This window comes from Temnothorax nylanderi, unplaced genomic scaffold (assembly GCF_030848795.1).
Source record: "Temnothorax nylanderi isolate EJ_2023f unplaced genomic scaffold, tnyl_v1.0 TNYL_tig0369_pilon, whole genome shotgun sequence".
NCBI classification, from domain to species: Eukaryota; Metazoa; Arthropoda; class Insecta; order Hymenoptera; family Formicidae; genus Temnothorax; species Temnothorax nylanderi.
In genome coordinates this window covers 182,569-190,330 of record NW_027249431.1, presented here as the reverse complement: position 1 = coordinate 190,330, position 7,762 = coordinate 182,569, and the positions used below count along the sequence as shown (strand labels likewise).

Sequence of the window (7,762 nt, the reverse complement as noted above, 5' to 3'; positions counted from 1 at the left end):
CGAGATAAAGTATTGGAGACACGAGGATAATAGGAAGAATTATTACTGAAAGTTTGTTGTAACGTATTTTTCGTTAACGACGAATAATCGCGTAGTCTTTGTATAAAAAAAACATTCCCTCTCCTTTTCTCTCGCTCTCTTGCTCTCTCTCTGCCAAATAGAAATCAAATTTCTGAAATAATTAATTCATTGCAATTCATTAAATAGTACTTTGTTCCTCTAACGCGTGTGAAAGGCATCTAATTACGCAAAGCATATTTACGTTCAAAAACAAACGTGACCAATAGCAATAATTTTCGCGAATATAGCGGTAGAATGCAATAATAATTATAGATAAATGATATTGATATAACGATATTAATCTTTCAGATCGATTTGCCGTGTAAACCCGTTGTATAAATCGCGGTTATCATTTTCACCAGCGAGCATATATGTATCGGCGGATATTTTCGAGGAGTCAAGAATCGCGGAGAGAGCGCGGATATGAAATGGGATAACTTGAAGAAGTGGTTGCCTGTCACGCTCACAAATGTCGGCGATTTGCGTGGCATTGAGCGGGGGGGAGTTTCCACTTTGCGGGCCATCGATATTTGGATACAATGGCCGTCGGAAATTTCGTACGACCTGGCACGTAGAAAAATAACGCGGAAGAGAGACGGGGTCGGGGTCGGGGGATGCACAATACAGTCGCAATAAAGGCTGACCCGTCCAACAATGAGGTCGCATATTGCAAAAAAAAAGGGTGCGGGGAAACAATCGCGGAAACTGAATGTCAGGTGTCAAAAAGTTTATTCTCGATATTTAGGATTTCCGAGTTAATTGTTCTATGAGTTTCTGACCAGAAAAAAATCTGACCGATTTTTCCGGATTTTATTTTTAATCAAAAGTTTCTTTACAATCGTTTCGTCGCAATCTTTTGCAATTTAAAATAGCTTTCTACGCGATATTATTAAGATATATATTTAATAAAAAAAAAACATCTGAGAAGTAATTGTCAGGATTAACTCTTATCGTCATCCTATATGGAAGTAGAATATCTCATAGGACATTCGACACACTTTATCAGAACATTATTTCCTCTAACGATTATTTCCTCCGGCTAATCGCGTATAAGAACGTTGATCGAACGCAGTTATAGTTATTGGAAATTCCGCGGGACTGTGGAATATGGAACGGCACCCTTCCGGATGCTTTCGTTCGCCAATAATGTCGTAGTGATAAGCTCGGGACGGTATAAGTGCAATGACGCGTGTGCATGCGACTTATACGTCACCTAATACAATATCTGCAGCGAATGGAGATTCGCATTCCGCTGCACGTAAAACCGAATATTGTCCGTCGAAAATTTACTCGGGCGAAACATCGGCGACGATATAACATTCTTCGTTTCTGAAATTAAAGTGGACGTATTATTTCTATGTAATTTAATATTACAAAAAATCAAATTTATCGTTCGAAACAATCACATAATCAATAATTAATACCGTGGTATTAATGACATAGAATGTATCTTCCAATAACTAGCCAAAAAAATTGTTACTGACCAACTTATGAATTTTACATCAATGAATATTTATATCTTTGTATTTGAAATGAGATAAAGACTTCTTACGTAATAAGTAAGGCAGACTTTAAATTCGTATTCTACGACTCTAAATTGCATAAAACCATTAATCCACGCCAACAGAGTGGCGTTCTAAAACTTTTTCCTTCGTAATCGGCCCGTTTAATCGAACATGTCGCTCCCATTTATCTTTTTTCGACTCAGACGCTGTATCAGATAAAATCTAATGGCTTCACGATCGAAGAGAGAGAGAGAGAGAGAGAGAGAGAGCAACGTTCATGTTCCTTATTATATCTCCGAAAGTGCCGGGTATCAAGTCGCAGATAAACGCCACGACGTACACGTTGATATCTTCCACCGGGAAACCTTCATGTCGAGTAGCAGTACGAAGGACGGAAGGGGGGAGGTAGCTTGCCCTGCGGGAGAAAAAGTAAGGTATCTTTACACCCTCGATTCCGTTCCGATACGCGCCAACGGCCGTAGCGAGGGGGGACGGTAGGGAGGGGGTGGTGCGCCTTAACTTCGTACGCTTTCGTACGCTTCTCTTCGTTCAAGAAACGTATAAGAAGCATTTTACGGAAAGAACCGGAGCGACGGCACGGCGCCCACCTCGACCCACCCTCCTCCAACCCCCCGTTATATCAAGTTGCACAAAACTCGTTAAAATTCCGCCGGTCTGTCCGTCCTTACAGCCGGCACAATGCGGAATCATTTGACGGGAAAAAGAGGATACGGTGGGATGGAGCAGCAGGGGCGAGGGAGAGAAATCGTGGCGCAGCCGCTCGGATCCTCCTCTCCTCTCTCTACCCGTTCTCTTTTTCCTCCCTCGATGGGATACTACGAAATGGTGGCTCGCCACCGCGCCGTCTGTCGGCTGTCTGCCGCGCGGTAGAACGAAAAATTGTTCGTCCATGTACAATGAGCTCGATATGTATGGACACGCATAAGCGGTTACCGTGTCGCGTGCTTTGATACCGGATATCATTCGCGAGCGATGCGACGCGACGACGCGACAAAGCGTGGCCGAGCGCGGAGAGCGTCACATAGGTACGCGTGATTGACAAACGCGATCGGGTTGGTCCCGCGCTTTTTAATCCTGTAAAAATGATATGTGTTATGAGATGTGTGACCTATAAAAAAAATATGTATTTATCTGCAACAGCGGAGAGAAATAAAAATTGGCAAGAAATTGCAATAATGCATAATTTTTATACTGAATCCGTCAAATTATATACTCAATTTGAGTCATTTTTAATTATTTCTATAGGTCGTCACTACTCCTACTTAATATGTCGTTAATTTAACAAGAACAGTGTTAATTCAACTAAACCAATGGAAAATAATACTGTTTGTGTTAAAATAACAAATTTTGACACACATGGTAATTAAAAATAACAAAATGTTATTTAACTCAAGGTATTGGTTTAAATTTCATTCTTTAATATCTAACAGTGTACAATAAAAAAAATATGAAGTCGCTAATGCGGATATAATTATTGATTTTTGCCATAAAAATTTTCTTACGAGTACCAGTCGCGGAAGTTTCCTTCGACAATCTAGTAGCGAAAACGCGAGCGTGAATAACTGCGGTGCATTTGCAAGCGCGAAAATTGTAGTCGGAAACGCTTCCGCGAGCGCGCCGCGCCGCACACCGGGAGCTGATAACGAGCGCGGATCTCTCAAAGGCAAAGTAGCACCAGACGCGGTGATTAAGATGTTAAATACGCGTCATAAATTAGCGCCGTTCGCCTACGCGGCGCGCGGCGGCGACGAGGAGGAAATCATTACGAACGAGCAATTATCGCCGCAATCGGTTTTCCTACGTCGCGTCGCGTCGCGTCGGGCGGATCTTCCGCCGGCGATTGGTCGCGCGGTGTCTCACAATGCCGCGGCACAGGCATGGCAATTTTCCAACCGCGGGAATTAATTTCCGCGCCCGTCTCGTCCGACTTCGCTTCACGCGCGCCCATATATGCGGGCGTTAAAGCGTCGTCCTCTCTTCCCACGATTCCTCTCACGCCGTTTATTCGCGGGGGAAAAGGGGGAATAGAAGAAGGGAGGTACGTCGCGCGAAGAGCATGTTTCGAGAGAGAGAGCCCCCCCGGTACCTCATGCACGAATTTTCGGCCGATTTCATCCTGTAACGCCGAACGTGCTAAAAATTCCAACGGAGTACGATGGGAAATTCCCTTCATCGCGTTAATCCATTTTGTTGGCCGGCACCGCCGCCGCCGCCGCCGCGATTTCGGAGCTACTCGAAAATTCCGGGCAGTCGTGAAATCCGCGAGGTTTTAACTTCGTGGAAAAGAAAACCCCAACTTAAAAAAAAATGCCTCAAAAATGTTATCTTCTGAAATTTTATCTTTGCGCACTTTCATCAATACGAGCGGCTATCTTTCGGAACGGTGAAGATATATATATATATATATATATATATATATATATATATATGACAAATAGAGCGAGAACAATTCTTGGAATATTCTTTCAATATATCCTGGATTGATGAAGGAGGGACTTTCATGTTCCGCTTCGTTCAACCGCTTCTTCAGAATCGAAGAAGTTTGGATCGCGACGCAAGGCGGAATGGTTTCAGGCCGCGAACATCACAATCAGAATTCGTCGCGGTGCTAGCACGTACGAAATTGCAGAATCCGCCAGATGAGTGGCGTGCGACGCTACGCATCCAGAGATTCCTTCTTCTCTCCGGGAAAATCACCTTCCCGTATCGAAGTTACATTAAAACCTGTAGAAGTGAGCGGGCCGATTATTTTGGAGCCTTTTATGCAGATTGAAATAGCAATAGCAAGTCAAAACTAATCAAAACTAATCACGATATGAATCAATAGTGAATTTTCTACCGGCCACGAAAATTTTGTCCTTAATATTATAACGATAATACTCAGAATTATTATAATTAATTATTAATATTATATTGATTAATATAATTGATTATTATTATTATTATTATTATATAAAATCCCTTAAAACAATAAAACAGAAACAAAGTAGAAACATAAATTTTATTACAAAAAGTTTTAATCACACACGTTTGAATTACTTAACGTTGTTTTTTTTTATATACTTTTTACATTTGGAGAGACTATTCGCATCTTCCCTTCTTATTTGTTTTCATTAGCGCCGCAGTTTCTTCGACACAGTCAAGTATTGCCTTGCAAATAAATGATACATCTGTTATTCATCGCGTGTCACGTAGAAAAGCGCAGAATCCACGACACGTGCCGAACAGTCCCGAGTCTTGACTTTCATAGATATCCTTTTTCCTTCTTTGCGTTTCCTGCCGGGAATACTGATCGAAATTATGTTAGAAATCTCACGTACTCGAAGACCGAATTGTAACGTGAATTAAATTACATCTCTAGCTGTTAGAAAAAATGTATCTGCAATCAATACAGAATCAATAGAATCAATAGCTTGAAAAGCGGATATTAAGTTTTATAAAATTCAATTAAACCCGGGTGGAAATGTGTCTGGGCGATCCAAGTTTCTATTTTGGGCCCCGTGGGGAATGTCGTGGCACGCCCGTATCGGAAATCTAGCCAGGCGCTGCCTAGTATTTCATCTAGGCGCTAGACAGAATTGTGCGGGGGTGCCAAGATGGGAAATCCAGCCGGGGGCTAGCTAGCGCCCGGCCAGTGAGGCAGGATCATAATAGTCATATTTAACATAAGTAATATTATTAAATAATATCTAAGTAAAATGTAAAATTATTCAACATTTCATAAAGTTATTCGACACTCAAGTTATAATCATGGCTTGTATCAAACTGTCAACCCTGTTGCACACGGAAAAAATTGTTTGTGCGACGCTATCATTTCGGCGCTTAGCCGCGGGCGACGACAGCGTCTCTATCTCACGTCTCGCGTGCCATCTGCCATGTAATAGTGGTTATGGTTAGTGGTTAAGAAGCCATTGTTGCATTGTTCGCATTTCGTTTCGCGCGTGAGTTGAGTTGAGGCCGCAGGGGAAAGGGGGAAGTGATCCGCGCAGTTCCTTTCCTTGGTGCCCTCCGACGCGACGGCTCCGACGACCGCCGCCCGCGTCGTGAGTAGTCGCTCTTTCCCCCCGCGTGATCCGCGGCGCCGTTCAGACCGCTTCCGCGCGCGCGAGGATACGTAGCCGGGCCGAGCGGACTCGCGGCGTCATCGGCGACCCCGCGCGCGATTGTCGCGACGACCGGGCGACGTAGGTGCCGCGCGTCGGAACGTGCACGCGGACACGGCGGCACGTAGGTGTTGCGCATCTGCTTTGTCCGCGCGACCGCGTGCCGCATACCGCGTGCGCCACGCGCGTTCTTCTCGGGGAACGGAAGACTGCCTCCCCCTCGCTCGGGTGACGTGTGCCGGGTCGCGGAAACGGATCCCCGTCGCGCTTTCTTCGCCGCCGAGACTGCCGAGAGACGGAATTTGGGCCTAACGTACCTAGGGCATCCCGAGTTCGCGGAAATATCAAAAGATAGACAAAGAAGTTCACAAGCTATTAAACCTTGGGGTGTATCTCCACCTGTTATTGATAGATTCAAAGGTAAGTACTTCTATTGTAAATACTGCATGACTGCGATTTTCCGTGCTTACTTCTCTCACCTTATATATGTATGCAAAATTACAGGTTGTCAGTCAAGAAAATGATCATTGTATATGGTACGGAGTATGTTACACGGATGCAGCTATGCACAAAAAGTATTGTCCTTACGATGGACCACCGAAGCCATTGAATTCTGAAGGACAAAAATTGTTGGCTAAGCATTGTCCACATTTGTTGGTGGATGATGGCAAAGGAATTAATACCTGCTGCGATACAACTCAGCTTGCTACGTTAGACTCAAATATCAAGCTTGCGTCAAATTTTCTAAAAAGATGCCCTAGTTGCTTAGATAATTTAGTGAAACATTTTTGCGATTTTACATGCGCTGTTAACCAAAGCAAATTTATCAACATTACGGAGAAAGGCGAAGCAAATGGTAATTATTATATTTCATCATTTAATATGTTTAAGATTTAATATTTTATGTTTATAACATTTTGATACGCATTTTACTATTTTGAATCTCTTTCCAGGTGTAGAATATATTAACGGGATAGGTGTATATATAACAAATAAATATCTTGACGGCACGTTTAACTCGTGCAATAAGGTGTCAGTGCCGAGTACGGGGCAGTTAGCATTGGATTTAATGTGCGGAGAATGGGGTGCAAGTAGATGTACTCCTTTGAAATGGTTTCACTATATGGGTGATGCGGAGAATAATGTTCATGTACCTTTCCAAATCACATATGTGAATACTAACAAATCTGTCGGATCATTTGTGCCATTAGACCTTCCAATCTCACACCATGCAGTACGGCGCTAAACGTAAATAGTGAAGAACCAACGTGAAATGAAAGACTTGCTCGAAGCATCCGGAGTGATTAAAGACGGCGTTGGCGCAAATAATAATCAATAATTTACTGATAAATATAATATCTGCTTTCCAATGGGTACAAAAGACGATTTAAATGCATTTCAAGAAATGTTAAAACCAACGACATTTGCCGTCACGATTTTGTAAGTTTTTGTTACTTTTAATTTTATTACTTTTTCTATACATTTTTTCTATATATTTTTTAATGTTTAGAAGGCTTTCTTATATTTTTTTGTCGATCGACAATTAAATATTAGTAAAAGTGTCACAAATATAATCAAAAAATTAGTGACAAGGGAGCTTGCATTAATATGTACAGCACAAAAAAAAATTGATGCCAAAATTGTCCTAAAAGACACTCCGATCTGCGACTGCATTATTGGTAAGAAAATACAATTTTTCTCTATATTACTATTATTAGTAATTATTCTATGTTAATTTAGAGATAAAGAGTTTTATACATAATAATTAATATATTATATGTTGTATATAGATGTTGTTGTAAACATTTTTGAGAAGCATGGAAAATGTATTACCCAAAAGGAAATATATTCAGCTATAGGCATTACTTTAACGAACGCTAAGGACTGGGATGGTCATCGGTTACATCGATCAAAGAAAGCCAGAAATGACGATCAGATCAACCCTTAAATGATTATAATATTAAATATATTTCATTACTTCTTTGTAACTGAGATTACTATATATATATCTAACTCGTTGTAAACTGAGATATTAAATACAAATACAATTAAATACGCGACAATTAAATACAA

At 41.6% G+C, this 7,762-nt stretch overlaps 1 long non-coding RNA gene across 1 annotated transcript; it reads left to right on the top strand.

Moving 5' to 3' along the window:
* Window positions 1-5,071: 5,071 nt before the first annotated feature.
* LOC139781857 (uncharacterized) lies at window positions 5,072-7,762 on the top strand. The gene is made up of 5 exons (XR_011720710.1): window positions 5,072-6,109; window positions 6,194-6,545; window positions 6,643-7,129; window positions 7,200-7,368; window positions 7,480-7,762. It is a non-coding gene; the product is annotated as an uncharacterized lncRNA (long non-coding RNA).